This window comes from Strix uralensis, chromosome 1, assembly GCF_047716275.1.
Source record: "Strix uralensis isolate ZFMK-TIS-50842 chromosome 1, bStrUra1, whole genome shotgun sequence".
In the NCBI taxonomy this organism is placed as follows: Eukaryota; Metazoa; Chordata; class Aves; order Strigiformes; family Strigidae; genus Strix; species Strix uralensis.
This window is the reverse complement of record NC_133972.1, coordinates 64,308,735-64,332,932: the sequence shown is the minus strand read 5'-3', so window position 1 is coordinate 64,332,932 and position 24,198 is coordinate 64,308,735. Positions and strand designations below refer to the sequence as shown.

The 24,198-nt window shown below is 42.4% G+C and overlaps 1 protein-coding gene across 3 annotated transcripts in view; it reads right to left on the bottom strand.

Annotated features, from left to right (window-relative positions):
- The window catches only part of PRKAG2 (protein kinase AMP-activated non-catalytic subunit gamma 2), a 222,529-nt gene that overhangs the window by 91,712 nt on the left and 106,619 nt on the right, over positions 1–24,198 (bottom strand). The window lies entirely within an intron of this gene.

The following is a 24,198-nucleotide window of genomic DNA, read 5'->3' as shown; positions in this document are numbered from 1 at the left end:
GAAGTCAATGTAATGCAGCTCTGATAACGAAGCTAACTCCTGGTTTAGATGCCTGATTTTCCATGTGTATGTCCCAGGATTAAACAAACAAAGTTACATTGTAACTATATAGCTATTTTAATGCTTATGGTCCCACTGTAACGAACACAACATTTGTATGCACATATTATATTCATCAGCAATACTGGTTTCAAATGCCACAAAAAAAATCACCAGCTAAACCCTTGAAGTGTCACAGTATTTAAACCTATAAATGTCAGGGATCCTATCTGCATTTTCTTTTTTCAGACATTAAGTCTTCCCAATATTTCTCTGCACCCAGAAGAGGCTATAAAATTCCAGGGAAGGAAAAAAAAAAAAAAAAAGAAAGCTTTTATTTTCATTTCCTTTTGTTAAAAGAAAAAAAATGAAAGCTTTTATAAAGTAACATGATTCCAGAAGCCAGGGACATTAGAGACTATGTATTCAATAAGTTGCAATAAATTTAGACTTGGCAATTCTGATTCAAAAATTGCTTTTGATTTCTTTTCTCATTTATACGTGCATGTGAAAAAGACATAACTTACTTCTGATTTGTACCTATTTATGAAGCAAGAATCAGACTTACATTGTACATAATATGATCATAAAACCAGTAAGTATTTATGAGTTATGATCACAAGAATCATTGATCAAAGATACCTGTAAATGTTTAATCGAAATAATGGTATAGGTGATAAAATGAAGGGAAATTAAAGAGAATACCTTTATCTCAAGCAAATAAGGTGATTCCTCTGATTCTGCTTCCCTTTCTGTGAATGCTAAGGACATTTCTTATCTACCACACAGCGGTGATTAATGACTTGCTATGTAACGCTATGAACGTATATGAAGCCTCTTGAATTTTACATAAAAAATATCAGGGAAAAGTAAAATAGACCATTACATCATCTTAGCAACATGGAAATATGTGCTCCAAGTCTTCAAAATTGATGGAACAAGTGACAATAGGCTAATATGTTTAATCATTGTTCATAAGTGAAGCTGTACTTCAGGAGAGGCAAAATGGTTTGTGATCGATTCCTTCTCTCATTTCACGCACAGGCAAAGGCTTTGAGCTAATTCCAGTAAACCTTACCTAGACTCCAAATAAGTTAGCAACTTATTCTATGCGTTTGCTCATGCAGTTCCTGCCTCAGAGTAACTTCTAAAGAAATTTTTTCATATCTGACTTGCACAGTCTTTGCCACTTTTACTCCTCAATATTTTAAAATTCAAGAGAACTTCAACTACTTAAACTACTATTCAAGGTTGGTTTTTTTTCCCCTCCTTAAGTATAGTTGGTCTCTTCCATGCATGCATTAGGTTACTATAGCAACATGTGTTGTTACCTAGGTTATGGCCAGGGATAGTATTTTCATTTGGCTGTGACATTTGATTAATTACCAGACTTACAGGCCAACTTCCAGCTGCCTGTACCTGTGTGTATTTGTACATGTGTACACATGTACATAAGAAAATTAGGGAACACCCCCCCCCGCCCCATTTGCAGATTTGCAACCGTTACATGTAAAAACCCAGGTTGGACACCTTTCAGATCTTCTATGAGTAAAACTACACTGCGTCTTAGAAGAGTTAATTTTGGGGACTTTAGTATAAAGCCCTGTCCAAGAAAAAGAAGAAAACAAACCATTCTCTCTGATGTCCCATAAGGTGTGTTAAAGAAACTGAAGTAGAAAGGCAGATTTAAAGCCTACAGTATTAAAAAAACCCAACATCACCAGTGGAAATAGAAGCATTTATACACCAATAATGTGGAGAACAAGAAGACACAATACAATATTTATCTAATTGATTGCCACTGCATGTAACGGGACTGCTCTAAATCCTCACCACCAAATGCATAACAGAATGGAGCTGTGAGGGTGCCTCACTCATTTCACAGCCGCATTGAGATGCCTCTCAATGATTCCATTATATTCGATTTTACATGCTCACACAACTCCCAAACTTGTCCCAATGCCATTTAATTAACTGAAATCACTCCTGCAGCTTGAGACTGAAAACTGAATGTTGTAATCCCTCATTTAAATCAAGATTATTTAAAATGTGGGCTAACATGATGCCGTAGGTGTGCCTCTCTAAACATGTCAAAGAATAATCTGTGTGCACGTCCGATTGCCAAGCCACGTGGTTTGGCAGCCTTGCTGTAGCAGGATAAATATGCCATTCAGTAGCAAAGAGACACCTGGGCTTAGAGCAAGCCCAGGTGAAGCACCCCGAGGTTAAGCCTCTTATTTTTACATTTCTTGCTCTACTCTGAGAACTTAGCACATACCTTCTTGCCACAGCCAAACCTGCCAGACATGGAGGTGAAAGGACTCCGTAAAACTGGGCAAACGCAGTTTGGGCAGGGTAGGCCACAGAGAGGCTCTGCAAGGGACATCACTGCCCTCCGCAGCAGCAAGGACAGGGGCAGAGATGGGCTAAACCAGCCAAGACATGACTGAGGGCCAGAGGGATGAGTTCAAACCTTTCGCTTACCCAGCAAGGTCTTTGGGTGCTCGTGCTCCCTGGGATGGGGAGCAGCTTTGCCTTGGCAAATCTTTTTTCCTTCCATCAACTTTATAGCTGTACTGGGTCCATGCTGGTGGGCTGCAGATGCTCTCACAAAGGGGTGAAGACAACCACAGCCACCAAAATGCTCACCAAAGCCCTGGATCACCTATACTGCTGCTCCACAGAGGAGATTCTCCCCTTTGCTCCCTCCAGATAGCCTGGGTGCAAGCCTGGTTTACAAGTTCTGGGGATCTGGACAGAGACTGATAATGTATTCTTAGATCTAAGTGGCTGCCAAAAAAACCCTCATGGAAATCAAGCAAAGCTGCTTGTGAGAGCAGTTGAAGACAAGCTAGTGTTTGTCAGACATCTACAGATAACTACCAGGCTTGAATACTCCAAACAGAACCAAGAATTTAACATTTAGTCATACAAAATGCTGAAACTAAGCCTGCCAGACTGACAAACCCCATGTTTTTAACAAGGGTTGAAAAAACAAGGAGGTTAAAGTAACTCTGCTGGGTTTAAACAGTGGAAATGTAAGAGGAAAAGTATGGTTTCATGCTTTGCACGCAGGGAAGTAAATTGAGCTTCCGTTACATCTTCTGTGGGAAAAAAGGTGTAACAGCAATCCCAGGCAAATGTGATTCTGGAGTAAGGAACAGCCGTACATTTCTGCCCTGAAGTCCCTCTGCCAATTGCCACCTCTGACTCATCCTCCCCCATGCCTGTATTTCAAAATTATCCCCTATAAAAAGTTGAATTCTTTACGTTAGTAGGACAGATGCTTTGCTCCCTGTCCTGTCTGTATGGCAAGGTTTATGCAAAATAAAATAGAAATCCTTAGAGCTGACAGAAGCAGTTATTGCTATGAATAGTCCCTCAGTGAGTTATTCACGAGGAGCTCAGAAATTCCGTGATTTTTAATACAATGAAAACCTACATTTACTTACAGCATTAATAACACACGGATACACAATAACTCACTGAAAAGCACAATGGGTCATATCATTAGATGGGGAATACTTTATCTATCACTAGTAACTTGTGTACAGCCACATTGCTTTAGACTAGTGTGAGTTACCAGTTAAAGCACCATTTTTTGAATACTTCTAAGATACCATGCCTAATCTGGCATATTATTTGGGTTTAAATCATATGACAACAGGAAAGCCTAATCACATATATTTTATATACAAAATAAAACCATGAGGAACTTGAAAGCCTACGAGTTTGTGATTCATAGCTCATGTATTTCTGCCTCCCACCAGTGCTCAAGCATTGTATGAATTTGATCCACACTATCTCTGGACCCAGACCATTCAAATGCTTTTGGAAGAGTCACACTTGGCATGTGCCAAAGGAGACATGACAGGAAACCAATCCAGAGACCCCACCTGAAAACCTCTGCTATCAGGAGATGAAAGGCTGAAATAAAGGAGGCTGTATGTCAGCTAATGAGCACTGACAAGACCAGTTAAGATTTTTACAGGTGGATTACATGGTGAGAATTCACCCATGTGCCTTCCACAGCCCATTAAATCATTAGGATGAAATACAGGGAAATAGAAAGAAAACAAAACAAAACAAAAACTTTCAAAGTTTCTGCTCCTTTATTACCAGTTACGGGAGTCTGACATTTCCTCCTCCTTTTCAGAAAAGTCTCAGAAACCTGTTCTTGTTTTTTTTTTTTGTTTGGTGACACATTGCATTGCTACTTGTGCTACCAACGCCTCCTTTCTGGAAGCATCAGCATGCCTTTGACTTTTAGACTCTAGGCTGTGTGTCCTGCCTCTCCCTCAGTGACTGCATTGGTAAAATTAAGTCCATGAGCTCCAGCACAGCTGCCTCCCCCTAAAGAAATACCTACAGCAGAGGACACTGCATTTCCAGACTCATTCCCAGCACTGCAGGATGATTCGAAACTCACTGGAGATGCAGCAAAGATTTACATGGGAGATGTATACCATCTCCTTTTCCAAAAGCCTTACAATGTGTCAACCAGCACTTCATATTCATCTCAGATCAATGAATCTTCAAATCATCTTATATTAATGTGCATCAGATGGTGATAGTTTAAATAAATTAAATTAGGGAAGATTGGTGGTAATGGTGAATATAGTGACATTACTGCAAAATGAGGCTCTCCCTTTGCATTTAGCATTCTTACCAAATGCATCCTCACAGTAGGAAGCTCTTACTTCCACAGGTTTTGCCATCTGGGTAAACACGAGAGGTTAAGGCAAGAACTGTAAACCTGATCCGGCACTCAAATCCACAGAATTAATTTAAATAATTGCCCAAGTGTCTTAGCTAAGGCACTGAGCACTCACTGGACTCACAGGTTGCTGAGGTCACCCTGTACCACTGAAGACTGTTCTGGCATCTCCACGGGGCTTTAGGAATTGGACGGCCAGCATCTGAATGGGAGTATTTTTATCTGATTTATCCAGGATCATGCCGCAAGCTCTGATAAAGGAACCTGCCCAGAGAAGCTGTGGCTGCCCCCTCCCTGGCAGTGTTCAAGGCCAGGTTGGACGGGGCTTTGAGCAACCTGGTCTAGTGGAAGGTGTCCCTGCCCATGACAGGGGGGTTGGAACTAGGTGATCTTTAAGGTCCCTTCCAACCCAAACCATTTTATGATAAAAAAAAAAAAAATCTAAAACCTTAATTTCCCCTCTTTCTTGTTCTAAGCAGAATACGCATTAACACCTCGATCTGATATGGCAACCCTAGTCACCTGAAATTCAGCAGCATACTTCCATGAGCATCCTTTTAAACCTCCTAATAGAAAAAAATCTGGGCAAACAACATGCTGACTGTAATAAAAAGCATGTCTGTACCACAACCAAGAGATGTGAAACTGCAGCCATGCGGTCACCTAGCCTGCCAGCTCCTTGGGGTATTTATGCAGGTGGCTGGCTGAAAGCTCCCTGCCACAGGGTTACCTGATTTAACTAAATTAAAGCCTACTCTGTACACCTGCAGGGTGGCTGTGTGTAATCACACTGTGTCAGAGATAGACGCACTCACGCAATCCATCAGATTTCCTCCAAGTGGGCCACCAAAGTGCATTAAAAATGTGCTGGTTTCCTCCCTGTGTGCTCAGCAATATCCGCCATCATTGTGAAATTAAGGATTATTCCATGTGTCCATTTAGTTTTCCCAGAAACAAAACATAATCTCACATTTAAAGGGACACAGTACCCACAAAAAGCCCATTCTGCCTGAATTTCTCTGCTTGCTCTTGCCCCTCTCCCTTCTGGCACAACCAAAAGCCAGTATAGAGAAACAGGCTTTCACAGTTTGCTTATCCTGGACTTTCTTCCCATTTCCCAAGTACAGTCCTGCTGGTTTTCCATTTTGCTTGCATGGACTCGGGAAGAAAAAGAGCTTTAAAGTGGGAGACACCCCACTCCCACCCAAAAAAAAAAAATTTACCTGGAAGATTTGAAACCATTCCAAAACCAGAAATGGGTTTTCTGTCCCAAGTTGTCCCTTTAATTGTGAAATACACAAAAATCCCTGCACCCATCTGTCAAAGGGGTGACTACAATGAAATCACAAGGGGTAGATGGGCTTTCTGCTAACATTTTCTGTCCTAGACATGTTTCCACAGGAGAGCACCAGTGGCTGTTCAAGTAGGGGTGGCCTTTATGAGGATGAAAGAGATGTGAGCTAATCTCAGAGCTAGTGATGTGCTCTCATTTCAAGGGAGGCCTCATTATTTTTTGGCTTTATCTTTCTTGCAGACTCTATTTGCATGGCTCTTCCACTGAAAATCTCTTCCTGAAACAGGTGAGCAAAAAATAAATGCAATTTTCATAGCTACTATTGATGACATTTTAACAGCAACAAGGAAAGCTGGTTGAAATCCTGCCTGATCAAAGTGGGGGCTGCCAGGTCCTCTTGCCTGCGTCCTCACAGGGCAGCTGGAGGAAGGTGGTGTGAGACACCAGAAGCTGTGTAGGGGATGGAGTGTCCCCAAGAACTTCTCATAGCTTTCAGATCCCTTACAGAGGTTGCATGTGGGACATTAGGCTGCTTGGCCTGGGAAAACATCTGGCTCTCCAGCCCTTCCCACTGAGCTCCTCAGACTGGGGCAAGGACTGTGGGTAAGGTGTTGGCACTAAAAATGAGACTTTCAGTTACAGATTGTGGAGAGACCCATACAGCCGAGAGCACAACACATGGCAAAGCATTTGGGTGAGCATCTAGAACATCCAGATATTTCAGTTTTTTCAAAATGATAAAAAGTCTGTACTCTGAATATCCTGGCTGCAGGTCTCGAGACAATTGAGAAAAAGAGCCTAACCTAAATGTGAATCCATTGGATGTGAATCTGTAACAGGTTTGCATTTATGAAGACAAAGAGCTGATCCTTCACATGCAGAATGTTTTACACATGAATTATTACCATGCAACTCAGCTCCACTGTTTATCTCATTCCTCTACTGCACTTGCCTCTATCTTCTAAAGAGCAGCATGGGCAGAAACAGTCATCATTTTCTCAGCTGTTGATCAACGATGAGAAGTTCCCGTATGCGTAACTATTTCTGTACACAAGCTGCAGTGCATGTATAAGGATGTGTGCATACACACACATGTACCAGGTACGGCCATGCCAGATCACTGGTTTATGAATATACAGAGACAGATACAAACAACCATGGGCTTGCCCAAATTTCCAACATGTTCAATGTTTTCAGAAAAGATCTGCACAGAAATGAAAAGCTTTATCTAAATTCAACTCTGGATACCCCCAGTGAATTTGCTGGAGCTGTAGGACAGCTGGATATGTATGTTCCTCTTCCATATATGTTTCCATGCTCATTCAAGGTGCTGAGCACCTGGGACAAAACCAACCACATGAACATAATTCCACTGTGGTTACCAGGATCAAATAGGTCAGAGCATGTGACGTTTTACAAAGCTGAACCCATATAGTGTGGTTGGGAGATAAAAATAATCTGAACACAGTAAAGGAACCAATTAAGATATCATCCAGTTAATGCTATAGTTAGTCATTGTTTGAAATACTGTCCTTTCCACAAATGGGTAAAGCTAAAAAGATTATTTATAAAAGCACATAAGTATGAAAGATTTGGTAAATTTTAAAAAAGGACCTAATTACCAAAATATTATCACTAGTAACTAAATCACTGTTCAGCAGGAAGTCAGTGTTTGTCCCTCTACCCTTCACAAAACTACTTCAACTGGAAAAATGAGCAAAGACCTCTGCAAATACACTTGCCCACATGAAACACATACTTATGGGAGACCTGAAGATAGTTACATGGGTAAAAACAACTGAGCACAAAACACTGTCTTTGGATATGCAGACAGAAAACTGACACAGCTACAGTTGAAGGCACCCTAGAGCAAATCAGCCCCTGGGTTACTTTCTTTGTAACCCAAGTAGGAAATATAGTTTGTCTGGCCCACCCTCAAAAGTCTTCTCAAGCAACAAGTAGGGCAAATGAATCATATAATACAAACATGCAAAACAAAAAGTGGAAGATCAGCAATGCTAACTTAAATAGGAACATTTGTTCCACATAAACTAGACTGTCCAAGGTGAGCCAGCCAGCAGATAGGACCCCTTCATCTGAGCAGAGAAATGCAATTTGAAACACCAGGTCTTAGGGTGATCTCCATGAAATGAAATTTCAGTTCTGGATTTGATACTGGATCCATCCTGGCTGAATTCCTTCATTTCTTTGTGGCTCAGGCTCATCATCTTCTGTAAAAAGGTGGAATGAAGACCGAACACACCACTACTATCCCAGACCATGGTACATTATGGCAGATAAAGAAAATGGATCATAAAGGCTCTTTATAACTGCTACAATAAAACCTCACAATTGAAATATTTAGGTAAAATTTGTTTTGGGTAAGTAACACTAAAAATGTTACATGTGGATCCAATTAGTCTTTTTCAAACACTCCTATTAACACCAGTCCTACTACAGTCCCCCATAACATCTGTTACCATCTTACCCTATTGAAAATGGACTATTTGTGCTCCTTGCCCTCTCTTGTAGAGGCTGTCTTCGATGCCACTGTTAGCCAGGATTTATTATATTTGATTTCTTCCCTGTGAATGAGAGCAAAAAAAAAACCCACAACAACCTACTGACTTCAGCAGCAGCAGCACCCCTGTGATTTAACTGCACCCTCCCTGCTACAGTTTGAGTATCAGCAGCAACCCACTCCCTGCTGAGCAAAGCAGCTCAGCTTTAAAACATCTCTTAAGCTAAGTTAGAACCTCCTGTGTGAGAGTAGGAGTCAGCTGGGGTGAAACGCAAGCTACCAGTGCAGTGAAGACAACTCTGATTTTCAACTGCTACAATAATTCCTCTTCTTGTAACAACTTAATTTTCCTGAACAGCCTCTCATCAGGGGTTTTAAAATCGCATCAGTCAGATTTCTTTTGTCAAGTCTTTTTTCAAGGTTCAAAAGAGGTCTAGGTGACTGAGGGCAAGGAGGGAAACAGCCTACATCATCATATCACTTTCCTGCAAAATACCGCATGTGAATACAATTCAGCTATTTCATTCTTACATCCTTCAGAATGCCAGACTAAGCAATACAGAGCTGGGACTTGTTACTTTTTCAATGTATCACTGCCTTTGTCATCTCATATTTCTGTTTAACAAGAAGGCATCTCCTCAGTGTCTTTGATGAAGAATATTATTGTAAAGAACATAATCAGCTTCCCCTGCATCTTCTTGTCCTGAAATGTTCCTTTTGCCACTAGATAATGGAATAAAGCCAAGATTTCCATGCGAGTTCCTGTTTCCAATCCATCAGTGAACAGTGTGTTCTCACGTCTTAACTATGTGCTCTTCAAACTGTCTGCTAAACTGCAGACGTTGAAGCTCCTTTTGTATTTCTTGTTCTTCAAGATGCCATTTGAGCTCAGATGAGCTCTGACACCTGCCACTTAAACACAGCATTTAGTATGGTCTAAGCAGTGAGTAGGTTTGGTCTGGGATAATGAGCCTGAATTTTAGAAACTGGAAAAGGGATACAGACCTGTCCTGTATGCCTTTAGACCTGCATATAGGATTATTTTCCCATCTCCCTCCCTCAAGTTGTAGTCCTGAGAACTTAAACATGCAGATTTTCATGGCAGGAGGGTCTGTGTGTTGGGTTATGTAACCCAACATGGGACAGAAGTCTGCCCCGTTGCAGGTGAGCTGCCATTTACTCTATCTTTTAGTCATCTGAACCATTAAAACATGCAAAATTTCTTCCAGCTCAATTTAGCTGATTAACAGCTTTTGGGAGGAGAATGCTCTTAATGTATAGAGCAATGTCATTTTACAAATTTAGATAATTATTTTCCAGGAATGGCTTAGAACTATATACATTAAAGAATAGTTTTGATAAGCTATGTCTGCCCTAGGGTGTATGTCAGGACACCTCTTGTCACAAAAACCTTTAAAGTGAACAAACTCTACATTTCAAGTCTCACCTATTTCTGACTCATTTTCCTGCCACAGGAAGAAGGGACACTAGGTATGGGCAGGGGCCAAACATGAGGACTGATCTGCAACACTCCGATGGCTTACCCATGCTTTTCTCCTCCTACAGGCAGGAAAGGCATGGCAGTCATACAGCGCTGCCATTAAATTTAGGATCAGACTTTGCTGAACTTGTCCTACTCATCATTTCTAACCTTGATTTTATCTGCTCAGCACTTCACACCTTCCCTCTGCAACATCAGCCTTTTGCTTTCAGTCTCTCCTTATACCTTGATAACCGTGATGCTAATCAGAATATGGAAAGATAAGAGTCAAGGAGGATTTAGACAGAAAACCCTGAGGCTGGCCATAATAACAACCAGGTGGCAGGCAGATTGCTTACTTAAGAGATCGATAACAATTTAGGACATCGAGGCAATATGAGCATCAGAGAGTGAGGCTCCCTTTGTAATGATTAGTTACTTTCACAACATCTTGATGGGATGGATCAATATTATCAGAATTGTACAGATGGGAAAATAGGTTTTCTAATCCCAATTATGGTCTCTTCATCATAAAACTGTGGGCCTACCTATATATCAGAGATTTTTTCCATGGCATATATATATCTATATGCCTCTATCTCCCACATCACCTCACATACTAACTGAATATAGCATAGCTGTCACCACCATACTGGAACAGGTCTAACCAGGCACAGAGGCACTCCAGTGTGAACTGGCATGCTGTCAGGGAAGCGCTGCTCTGAAAGCAGTTTGCCCATGGTTGTAACATATCAGTAAGGAAAAAAGCCCCAACTCATTTGCACATATAAGGTTTTTCTCCTTGGCTAGAGGAATGCAAATGCCATGCAGTCTTTACATTGTCTCCAACGGTTTGGCTGATTATCACATCTCTAATTCCAGTTCACACAATCCATGCAGCACCTTCTTATTATGGATGTGCTGCTGACATGTACAAAGACTGATAAGATAGTTAGACACAAGCAAAGGAAATAATAAATACACAACTTCACTTTTCAGAGAATTATTTTACTATAGGCTCTTGTGTGCACAGTTGAATTTGTCTTCATAGCTTGATCTCTGCCCTTTCTTAGCAAAAAAAATCCAGCTATTAAATTAAATCTTCCAGATAGATAAATCACATCGTAGTATTTTTCAGGTTTATCATCTTCCCATCTGTTAGACAGAGAACTATTCTTGACTATCCTTATTACACCTCTTACAAAGCTGCCTTCCTAATCCTACCAGTAGGCCAAGAAAGGCTTGTCCCCTTATATACATGTCCCACCTTGCAAATGTACCTATTCTTTGTAATCACTATAGGAGAAAACTACACCACAAAGGCCAAGCACATTTCTTTTCAGGTAAGCAGCCACTTGGGTGGCCAAGAGGTGTCTTCTGGTTGCATGTCAGAGGGGTCTGGCTAAGAGTGGATAGGCTACATAGATAAATGGAAGGGCTGCAGAATAAAACTATCCTTCTTTTGGGTCAAGCTCTACTGGTCAGGTCCCAGGGTGGCATCAGTGGTGGCCTCATCCTGTCTGGTCACTTATGGGTTGTGCTCAAAGGCAGCTTCATAATACAGAGGTGCAGACTGAGTTGAAGCTATACACTGCAATTGATGATCACCTCTACTGACCAACCTCAAAGAGGACTCCATAAAAGCAGAAAAGATGCAGAAAAGGTTGATAAGGTTGACTGAAGGTATGGAGTAATTTCAGTTTAGGAAAAGATGACTGCAGGGAAAGGATATGACAGAGGCCTGTAAAATCAGGCATGGGATGGAGATGGCTAACAGGGAAGACAGCATCAGGTGAAAGTAGCAGGTGGGAGGCTCAAAACAAATACAAGGAAATACTTCTGATATATCACGTTCTCAAACAACAGAAGAGGTGCCACTGTAGGTACTAGAAGTTTGGGTTTGAAATGCAATTGGACAAGATCCTGGAAGAAAAACTCATCAAGGTCTACCAAACACCAGCTTTAGCTCAGGATGTGAGCCACAAAATGCTGGAGGCTGGGAGAGTACAATGGGAAACATCCTTACATTCTCGTCCTGTTCTTATACTACTCCCTGTACCCATGTTACTGGCAACTGGTACAAAAAGAGACTGATCTGGATGGATAACTGGCCTGACCTGGTACATTTGTTTTTGTGTTTGAACTGAAAATGAGTTTCAAAGCAGTAAAAATAATAATGAACCTCACACCTAAGCAGAAGGTGCCTTTATTCTAGTGTCATCCACACTATGATCATGATAAAACACCTGATTTTCTATAGCCTAAACTTTACCATTTGTAAAATGATACTAATGGTGCCCACCTTTTAAAGATACTCCAAGTTCTACAGCTGAGCAAAAAACACAATTGCAAGGAGTTACCCATGTTATTAACAAAACCTCTCAGCCACCTACGTGTGTCAGTATGTGGTGGTGCTCAAGTCCAAATAGTCAAGGGTCTGTGACAAGGCCTTAAATCAAGATTGTAAAAAGACATCAGGCATTAAATTTGTTTTCAGAAGTACCAACTGTCGCTGAGTATATAAGGCCTTTTGAGGTCAAATCCTCTCTTTTGTGTTTTTTTTGGAATCTAGAACAGGGGCGCTTGGGCTGCTGTTTTTGGAAGCGTGAAGTGTCAAGTCCAAACCTACATGGCCTGTTTGTGGTTATGAGATGTTGCAACAGCAGTGACAGGATCAAACCTGGTGGATTCCTGACTCCTATCAGGAAAGAAGTTGGGGAGGAAAAAACAAGTTGGAATTGCACTGCCTGCAATGCAGAGAAGATCTATCCAAGTCACCTTTAAACACAACACTTGGACAAGCCAAGTCAGCACAGGTGCAAAACTTACAAACTTCATTATGGGGCAGTTAGGAAGCTACTATTCTCCTTTAAATTAGCTATTAGCTAATTTAAAGTTGGCTTCTGTAGAGTTATTTTGCACAGCAGGGACTGCAGTAGCGGCACACTCATGTCTACATGGTCCCCCAGGGTTGAGGCAGTGCCGTGAAGCTACCTTGGCAGCTGTTCAGCTGCACTGAGACTCATGCTATTCCCCATCCCTGCGAAGAGAAAAAAAACTCCGCTATTATTATTTCTTCAGTCCAATTCTTTTCCAGTTTAGACTGACTGTTCCCCTCATGTACGTAGCCTCATAGATCTAATTTTCAACTGAGAGCAAGCACCAAGCATATCATTCCAGGTCCTGACCAGGCACCAGCTCCCTCCAACAGAGAAGCAGCATCTCTTGATCTCCCAGACAGTTCTGTAATTAAATTTTAAAGAGTGCTGCTCACTCATGGTTTTTGTAGTAGGCTTTCATTTCAGCTGGCAGCTCACTCCCATAACATAATCATTCTCTACGAGTCCCCTTGGTTAGGATTAGTTTTGTCAGTCTTGAGTATTACAGTTTTGCTGTACTAGCCTCCTATGTCTCAAGGTTAGTTTACACTGTTGGGATTTCTTGTAGGGAACTTGCTGCTTTGTTTTGTGTTCTGTATCAGAGTGGTGTTTATTTTGGGAAAAGTTTTTAATGATTTACAGTAAGATCCTTGTTTTACAACCCTTCAGTCTTCACACAGTCTCCAATTTTCCTACTACCGCTACCAGGAAGGATCTCCATAAAGTTTTAAAAAAGGACCTGGCTGATAGAAAACTCTGCTATCCTTTTAGGAAGAAAGAAAATAAACCCAGATCTGACATTAATAGAAAGTTGTCACCTGCTCTGGGGTAAGGAGGGAATTTTTATTGAAGCTTAGTGAAAGCATCAGCCTCTTTAGACGCAGAAGAAGCACTTCTAACCATCTTGCCAGCTGAGTGAGGTAAAAAACCAGTTTACTGTAATGAAAATACTGTATGGGAAGAACACCGGTACCAGGAACTCTGCTCTTTCCTACAGCAGATTTTGTATCTGTGCCAAATCTGCTGCCAGGCTGAAGCTGGGAGTAAAAGCACTAAAAAGGGCATTTGCTGGCAAGAACTCCTGCAATTTGGGGGAATTTTTGCCTTTTGGTGTATATAGCACTATCACCTCCAGTAATGGCAACTAACATCTCCAGAAGATTTGGCTGACTATGAATGCACAAGTCTTCGCATGAGCATGTATAGTGACCAGCGTTCATTTGCTCTCACCTCCTTCTCATTAACAGCTGTGTATTAAAGACATTAATCTAAACATGCCTGTTGATGAAGCTCTTGCTCCCCAAAATACAGTGACAGAGGGTCAGAGTCATGCCTGGGGTAGGCTTATGGACTTCGCATCACAGGACCTTTTCAATGAATGATTTTATTCTGTTTAAAAAAACCTATGTTTCTATTTTCATGCCTCCATGGCTCCTGTTTGGGAATGCGCTTAGGATTTCTAATTACTTTGCAGGGCAGTTCCTTCATAGCTCCAAAGCTGATTAAAAAGAGCACCCAGTGAAGAGGTGAAGAATTTGGGTCAGGTCCCCAGATGGTGTAAAAGCAGTGGATCTTAAGAGAGGTCAAAAAAATGTAATAAGAACTAATTCTAATTCTGTCTTGTAATAATATACTTTAATCTTGAAAAGAATGATGGAAGCTGGGGGTTGGCGCTATCTCTCACCCTCACTCTCTGCACAGGTATTCTCCTGAGATGGTGCAAGTCACTATCAAAAGCTGTTTATCTTAGTTCTAGGAAGATGAACTCAATTCATAATACTAAATAAAAATAAGAATCAGAATATACAGGGCAGGGGCAGTTAAGTACCTACACATTTCAATATCAGCTATGTCTGCACATTGTCAGCCCAAAAAGGTCATTAAAACAATCTGGCCCTTTATCAAGAGCAAACACTTGCTGACTGATAATGCTGAATACATGATGCTAATTTCAGTCATCTCTGGAAGCTAAATTAACCCCTTCCTGAGCATCATACGTGCTGCCTGTGATATAGGAGCTGTCTTCATGCAAATTCAGTTCTTTTCCCATCAAAGGTATTTTCAGTTAATTCTGTAGCTCTTTAACAAGCTTTTCATCTTGTTGCTATTTTACCTTTGCACCTACTGCCCTATCTTCACAGGATTTATTCTGTTCCCTTCAGATCTAAGCACTGGGTTTGAAGGAAAAATAAGATCAAGTGTCATTTGTACTTCCCTTACAGAGGACCCTGTCCCTATCAGGTACCAAAACACTCAGCTCCCATTAACTTCAGTGTGAGATAACAACGACTTCACTAAGAGCATTCAGCTTTTTTCAGGTTTGGGTCCCTCACAGATTTCTGCAGATACCAGTAACAATTTCATAGATGAGTAGGGATTTTGATAGCATATACAAGAGCAAAGGAGGCTATCAGGTCTAATGACAGAGCTGCAGATCTGCTTACTTGGAAGATAAGATCCCTTATACGTCTTAACCAAGCTAAGCAACATCCCACACGGTTTTCAGCATCCCCTGTGTGCTGGATGATAACAGCAAACACATCCCTCTGATAAAAAGTAATGCATGCCCTTTGCTAAAGCTTCAAACCCACTGAAATGGTGAGGTTTCTGGATAAATAGATTCCCCTCAAATATTTGTTTTACATGATAGATTATTTATAAGAGGTTTCAAATGCTCCAGCCTTCAGTCAATAGCTGACTCTACAGCTCTCACTATCACTGCCCCTTTTGATTTCCTTTGGTTTTCTTTCCTTGAGATCAAGGTGAGCTATTTTTAGTGCAGGAACTGGTTAAGTGAGGAGTTGCTATAGTGACAGATAGCTGATACAAACCAAGTCCCACTGCAATTCCTCCAGCTGGTAAATGAACACTACCCAATGTGGGGCAGCAGTCGGGGGTACCCAGGCACTGCTCAGCTCGAGGGGAGCATTAAAAACTGCCCAGGACTCTCAAGGTCATGCTTAATGTATATGAAATATCCAGAAGGCAGCCTGGGTGCTTTTTGTAGGAAACACACATCTTGCTGCCTTTGTTGGCTCAATAAACGAGTTGGTGTTGGTCTTGGGCTTCACAGTGGTCTCCTTCTGCTGGTCTGCTGATAGAAATCAGCTGTACAAGCACCCCTAGCTGCCTCTACCCAAGAAGTCACTCTGTTCTTGAATATTCATCAAAGCACGAACAATTTTATGCTAGCATTGAGAATTGGGTGGGAAAAGATGCAGTCAGGATATTTGGAATTTCAGCTTTCCTTGCAACTGAACGATGGAGCATCACAGAAATGTTGGTTAGAAAGGATGTCTCGAGGCCTCTTCTCCAATGTCCCACTCAGAGCAGGTCTAGTATCAACCAGGACCAGGTCAGCCATGGCTTTGGTTAGCTGAGTCTTGAAAATCTCTAAGGATGGAGAGACCACAACCTCTGTAGGCTGTGTGCCAGAGCCACACCACCCTCTTGAGCGAGTTTTTGCTAACATCCAGTCTGACTATCCTCAGCCACAAACTCTTACCTTTTACTCCTTCTTTTGCCATCTGCCACTACTAAGAAGACTTTGAAACTGCCTCTCAGGTAGTTGCAGGCTGCTATTAAATTGCCCTTTAGCCTTCTCTCTGCTGGACAGAAAAAGCCCAGTTTCCTCAGCCTGTCCTCACAGATCCCAAAACATCTGCTCTAGGTCCCAAAGCATTTTGGTAGTCCTCCAGGTAAACCCTCTCCAGTTCTTCAGCATTTTTCTCATGGCAGGACCAGAAATTGGACATCCACAGGTGCAGTCCCAGCAGCACCGGGTGGAGGGGGTAATAACCTCCCTTGACTGGACTGCTCCATTCCTCCTAATGTAGCCCAGTATGTGGTTCTCCCTATTGATAATGACAGCACATTTTTAGATCATTTTTCAGATTATATCCACCACAACTCCCAAGTCCTCCTCAGTGGGAGTCAGTCATCATCAGTGCCCAGCGTGTACTGCTGCATAGACTCACCTCACCATCCAGGTCACTAATGAACATTATCAGTCCCCATAGTGATCCCTGGATGTTGACCATCCCTAAATTCAGGTATGTCCCTTGGGAAATGCCAACATTATTCCAGCTTCTCATCCTTTCAACTGAGTCCTCCTATCAAGGAGGCTGGTACAATCCTCACCTCTGAACACCCACCCAACTTTTGTTGTCACTATTGCAGCAAGAACCTCTCCGTTGCAAACCTTCCATCTCCCTCATGTCTCTGGTTTACTTTCCATCTCATTTCCCCTCATCTATATTTCTTAAATTGATTTCTTGCCCTATTCTTATCATCTCTAATTATACTACATACAAGCAGCAGAGATGTCACAAATCATCTGTTCCTCTCCAGGAGCATCACCCGCCAGAAAAGACAGGATTGTTGCAAGAATCCTGTGTATGCTATCGTAATGCTTGCACTGACTGAAATAAAACTACGGGGCCAGATGGGCAGGATATGTTAAACAATCCAGTAACTGTAGTTCCGCGTGTGTCAAAAGAGTCCTTGTTATCCCACAGAGAACACATCACTGGGAAGCAGCTGTTTTCTGATGCCTGGAAAAAACTCTGAGGAAACAACAGGATGCTCTTAATTAATGTCAGCTAATCCTATCATCCCTCCTCCAGCTAAATCGCCCCAACTTTATCAAAGGAGGAGCAGAAAAAGGACAGGATGGGAACTCTTCAGTGCAAGCATGCGATGGAGTGCTGGGCTCCATCCTTAAAACAAGTAAGGCTGCATGACCTTTCCGGCAGAGAGAATTCAAGCCTCTAAGCCAAGCCTGCCAGCCACACAATGATATCTCACAGAGCAGCCCTTCATCTCTTGAGACCTAAGCCTTCACATTTCAGTACAACTCTGTAACGACAATAAAATGGGTAAAACAATTTTGAGGTGTTAAATCCCACCGCTTCGAGCCCTTTTGAGTCCTTGAACTGCTTTTAGGTTGGACAAGAATAAAGGTGAAAGTAGAGAACAGCTGAATCCTGGTAATTCCTGGGATTTGCTGATCCAATAAACCTGACAAACTGCCTTAACAACAGCTTTGAAATTGCACTCTTGGGCAATTCACTGAAACTTTGAGCAAGGAGTCAATAGTCCAAAACATTGATTTCTAATTAAACAAAAGTACCCACCTACCTAAATGCTACTGTCAAGTGAAATTTTAGGCTGTGAAAACAGATCTGGGCTTGAAATTTGCTTTTAAAACCTGGCAACAGCATTTGTAATATAGATGCATGGGAGTATAAATAAATTGTGGTCTAGCTTAGCACATTCAAATCAAGTAGAAAGTCAGACTAGGATAACAGCTTCTCATACAGATATTCTGAAAGTCAGAGCCCTTGAAGAGTACAAGTGAAAGAAGGAGTTAAAAAACCTGGTGAAATAAGGATGAGAGTGCAATTTTGATCATGCATGGAAATCAGTAATTCCAGTGGTTTTTAGCGTGTAGGCTGTGACCCTCCAGCATTCAGCATGAAAACACTCCAGGCTGCATTCTTTAAGCTGAGATGTCATGTATGAAAATCGTATCTACACTATTTTCTTTTCACCTCAAAAATGAATCAGATGATAGTTAATTATATCACAAGGCAACCAAAATAATTTTCCAGCCTTACATACATATCAGAAGTGACCTGGTACCTGAAGGTATCAGAAGTGAAGGATGGAAGAAGGAAAGCTGGATAAATATATACATAGCATCTACTTTCAGAAATAGGCAGTGTCTGCATCCACTTTCACTCACAGCCAGTGCCTGGCTTCCTTCTGTCTCAGTTTCTCCTTTTCCACCTCAATGAACCCCTCCTCATACCTGCATTTCACAGCTTTACCTAGATTCAATCCCAAGATTTGCTTCTAGTTTCTCTCCTCTGTCTTTCAGGAATAACATTCATCCTGCTGTTCCAGATGACACTATTTGAAAAACAGCAGAATGAAAGTATCCTTAAGACAGTAAAAAACTGAAGTGTCTATGATGCTGCTGCGCCTGGGGGGCAAATACCTGCACCCACAAGCACCAACAAGGACTGTAACCACATGGAGTCCTCCCAGATGGGAGCTTTCCCTGCCAAAAACCTGTACAGTTTGTAAAATAGCCTGCCAAAAGGGAGGCTGGCCCTGCTGGTCTCACCCACCATGTTGTTGACAACACCATGTCAATGCTGAGTAATGCAGTCATTTATAGTTATATTAGTATTTTTGATCAAACTTTGTGATGAGATGCACAGAGTTGCCTGGAGCAGGACTGGGAAGAAGAGTCGGTTGCGCAGATTAATTTTCAGCACCAATCTGTAAATTTGTGCCTCGAGAACATACTGTATTTTCACATGTATAACCTGCCCTTCACACAAACATAACTTTCTTTGAAAATAAATTACTTGGAGAATTTGCATTCTTGGACAACTCGGTGCAAGAGCAAAGAGTCTACATCTTCTTCAAGCCCACAAAGGGCTGCAGAGGAAGGATGCTGCTGGACTCTGCACCAGGGAGGGAGCAAGGGAAGAGCCCAGGGCAAAGCACTCTGCTCAATATACCTCCATTTCAATTTCCACCAAGTCAGTGGAGGTTTTCTGGGGTTTATTACTATCTGAATCTACCGGTACCTCCTTGAAAAGACTTGCTGATTCTATTACTTCATGGGCACGGTCCTTTCCCCCCATTCAGAATACTTCAAAGCTGTGTACAAAGCTGGGATGTGCCAGAAAGCACCAGCACAGTGACTATAAGGAAGCAGAAAAGGGCAAAATAAAAAGTCTCAAACATTTAGTTGGGCTCCTCAGCACTTTTCTCCTTCCTGACAACTAACCATAGAAATTTCACAGCTTCTAGGTCTCAGAGCTCTGTGTAGTGCAAGATTAATCGGTACTGATCAGCCAGGGCTGCACATTTTCTAAAATCACTGTCAGTTCAACAGAGCATGAAAACCAGTAGAGAAAATCATTAACAAATCAAAGTGGTCTCAGTTTCTCATGCCCAGTCTCTGATGATAGTGGGTTTAAGCTGCTTTTCAGGAGCAACAGGATTTTGCTCTTTCAGTTTGTTTATGTCAGCCACTGGAATTTGCAGTGACACCCTCACTGTCATTTATTTCTCTAGAAATTTTTTCGCCATGGTTTCTCCCACCACTGCCTCATAACAGAAACACCCCACCAGAAAGAGAAAAATACATATCTCAGCTCTGGTCCTCCCACGAGCAGCATCACACACTTTGGGGTGAAGCTGCAGCTCCCCAGGCTGGAGGAGCAGATCAAGTCCTGTCTCCTTTCGCAATCACTTCTCCATCCTCCTCCCACACATTTTCTGTCTCTGTTCTCAGTGCAACTATCCGCAACCTGGCCAGAGCTGATAAATGGTGATGTGAGCCAGGCTGAAGTATCCCCCGGGCTTCCATTTGCACTTGGAGAGGTTGTGAACCACCTGCTCTTTGGCTTGGTCTAAGTCCTTGCCCATGCACTGCTGTCTCAGCTGGTCACATCCTATGGCACTTTAATTCCAGGTGGTGATCACTGATGCAGTCACCACATTTCTGCTGTCGGGAAGGAAAAACACGATTTCTCTGCTTGACACATGATCCACATTCACCTCCAACTCCAGGGGTCTGGGAAGGACCATGGTAAGAAATGGAAGAAGCCCCTTGAGTTGTTGACTGAGAGAGGAAGACATTTCCTCTTGGGTTGAATATTTAAAGATACTCTAAAATACGGCACCTCCCAGATCTGCTCTAGAGCCTCAGCAGTCCTCCATCCCATGGCAGATAGCAGGGACACAGGATAAAACATGTGCACTGAGTGCCACCAGCGTGCCTACAGCAAGTTATGGAGTGACTCAGGGACAAGCCCCTGCCCTTCGCACCGGGACCGCCTGATTCATGTACATGGTGGGGCTGAAGCGTGTTTGCACTTGTACGTATTGGGGCCTGAGTCATTCATCAGGCTCACTCTTAGTTTAGTCCTAATTTGCACCTAATTATAACCACTGGCAGGGAAATTGTGCTCAGGAGTGTTATTGAGGCTGGACAGGTCAGGGGCCGAGCGGCAGCACTGAGGTTTGCTTGGAGTCCCTTGGACCCAGCTTGTCAGGGCTCAGCTTTGGCCCCTGCTGATTAAAATCCACAGCAACAAATCCTAAGAGGAGTAGCATGGGTAAGGAGAAGCTCCTGGGCATTTCCATGCAGCTAAAAGCCTCCAAAATGAGCAGTTTGAGGCTAAATGCCTGGGCACAAGGCAGAGCCTGGTGTCACAGCAGCCACATGTGCTGCAGAATGGTTCCTTCGCGGGGCACTCATGGTTCGGGTAGGGAAGAAACACTTTTAACATTATACCTTTTGCATGTGTCATTCAATCCTTCATGGAATAGATGGTGTCCTTTAAAGGGCAGAGCAATTAGCCTTGCTGGGGTCAAAAAGTTGTCTCCTTCAGAAATGCCACAGAGCCTATCTATTTACAACACACCGGGCCGCAGCAAGACCCAGCAGGCAGAGAAGCTGCCACCAAGCCGGCACAGGCAAGGAAGGAAGAAACTCTGTGGTGGTGATCCAGAAGTTGGACAGATTTTGGGTAATCCCAGTCCTCAGCCCTACCAAAATCATATTGTGTAAATCAGCTTCCCTGCTGTTTGGCGGATAGCTCAAGCTTTGAGTCTCTCTGCTGGCTGCTCCTCTCTGGCAGCAAAGTTGGGGGCTCTCTGCCTTTGCCCCACAGCTCTCCCTGCCCTCATTTTCTCCTGGTGCTCATTCATGCTTTCCTCCTTCCCCACTCTGTGTGCTCTCTGCTTCTGTTTGGCTATACTCAGATCCCCTCTTGCTGTTCACTTGGCATAAAAGGACTGTAAGGCTCCAAAACCAGGGTATTACAGAGATGCCCATCCTTGGCAATTCCACCCACCACTTTCTATGAGGATATGAACCTCTCCATTAGTGCAGAGGAAGGATGGGGTTTAGTTCAACTGATACACAGAAGAATGGACTACTTGATAACTTTAGTTGTAGTGGCCTGATGGTATCTAACCCTGGGAAGATGAGAAGCTGCGCTGGCCCAATCCTATTTACAATGACCGGAGAACTCTTCCTTAAAACACTGACCAAGAAAAATCACAAATTCCAGATTCAGCTAGTCCAGGTGACAGAGCACGCCTCTGTGGGACATCAGGGGATTTTTTCCTCTTCTTTCCCTTTAGATCCCCTTTCTGAATACAGTCCAAGCTCATTCAGCAACAAGAAGGCTTCAGTGGCAGCACACCCACCCTGGGACAGCAGGGTGGGAAAGCCCATGTTGGATTGCTGTCATTCATTTCTCATCCCTGATGGTAGATGGCAACTAAAGGGGATGCACCAGTGTATGATCGAACCTGATGAGCCACCAAGTCTGGTTGCTACCAATGCTCAGGTATGCCACTAATACTGATCATAAAACCTGCTGAGTGCCAGTGGTCCCTTTGAGAGCTGCTCAGAAAGTGCTTATTAAGGCCTAATAACTACAGGATACAGATCAAATCTAGAAAGTAATGCAAAGCTTTTATTTAGAGATTTCCCTGCAAATAATTATGGTCATTTGGGGGTGGTGGTGGGAAGACATTTGCAAGTGTATTAACCTGTTTCCTGACAGGAATCCAGTCTCGGCTGGGATGGCAGAGGCAATCCCCATGGCAGAGCATCCAAGGAAGGCAGTAACCGAGACACATCCCGTTTACTTTTTCCCATTCTCGTGACTTGGTAGCTCTCTGTTCATGACGGAAATGTGATGCAGGGAGCTGACCTGGTCACATTCTTACAATAATGGCATCTGCAAAGTCTGTAGAGAAAATACTGTGCAGAAAACTCTGCCTGATGCCCACTGTGTACCACTGGAGTGGGCTACAGAGCTGGATTAATGGGAATGAGGATAAGGAGGGACACATTTTTTGGCATTTTTGGCATTACACTTTCAACTTTCTTTTATAACTCTGTCATAAAGAGTACAGTTCATATAGCCAGTACTCTTGGTGAAGGACAAATTATTTTCTCCGTGGAGGAAGATAAAGACGGGGTTTAGAGTTAGACTCCGAGGAAGCAGACTTGCAACACTATGGTGCTTCCAGCAGTAAATCCTTTTGCAGATGTTGGCTATTCCCATTTCATTGATGAAACCACAAGAAGAGGGTGAATTAGTGGCTCAAAGTGACATAAATCACTCAATCAACAAATCACACAGGTGTTTCTGCCTAGGTGAGAATTTAGGGGGTTTACTTAGAAATTTGGGAATAAATTTTACACCTGGGCAATCTGTAATCTAGATTTACCCCTCTTCTTGCATAAACTCTGTTACCTGTCTTTGTGCATCTTGCTGACTCTGTGAAGCTCCAACCTGGGTCATATCTCATTCACATCACCTTGACCTTACTACCACTCCAGCACAAACCCTCGGGTTTAGGGGAATGCAGAACAAGGCACAGTATGTCAGATTTAAAAACACTTAACTGTACAAAACAGGAACAAAAAGAGAAGCATGTGCAAAAAGGACACCTTAACAACACAACCGACCACTAAATAAATTGCAGAACATTAAATAATAGAAAATCAAGCTTTCTGGGCAGCCACCCATCCATCAGTTGCAACTCCTCATCACTAAATCTGTATGTACCTCTCCACACTGTCCATAGGGTCCAACACTGCTCATACCTTCGTCATTCTTCTGAATTTAACGCAGTGACTCCTGATCAACAGAGGGTAAAAAAGAGCCTTGCCTACCCTCTATACAAGTCAGCCTCTCTAAACTGTGCCTTATCTGGCTGATTCAGTGTAACATCAGTTTTAAACCTCTTAGTCACAGGACAGAATCTCTCAGCAGCACTCATGGTCTTGGGGAACCACAGAGTTGTAAAACAGCTACTGTTAGTCCACATAGGAAATGCATTAAACATTATATTTCTCCACTACGCTTAAGAAAAACAGCCAGATCTTGTTGATCTGTTGAACAGCCAGATCCTTGTCTCCTGGCCAGCTGATCCCTATGTGATACACAGATATTCTCTGACACACACAGCTCAGCATCTGCACTGGAGTTAATACTCAGTGACCAGGAAAATGTTTTGATTAACAGAGAATGGTCCCTAACTGCAACTCAAACACAATTATATCGATAACTGCAGTATCAGAAAGACATGTTTTTAAATGCATTGATATGCAATTTTTCTCTACTTAAATTAATCTTTCAATATACAGTGTTAGCCCTAACTTAGCATTTAGTTACTACTCTTCAATTAAAGTGACATTAGTCAACAGCCCCTTTTGAA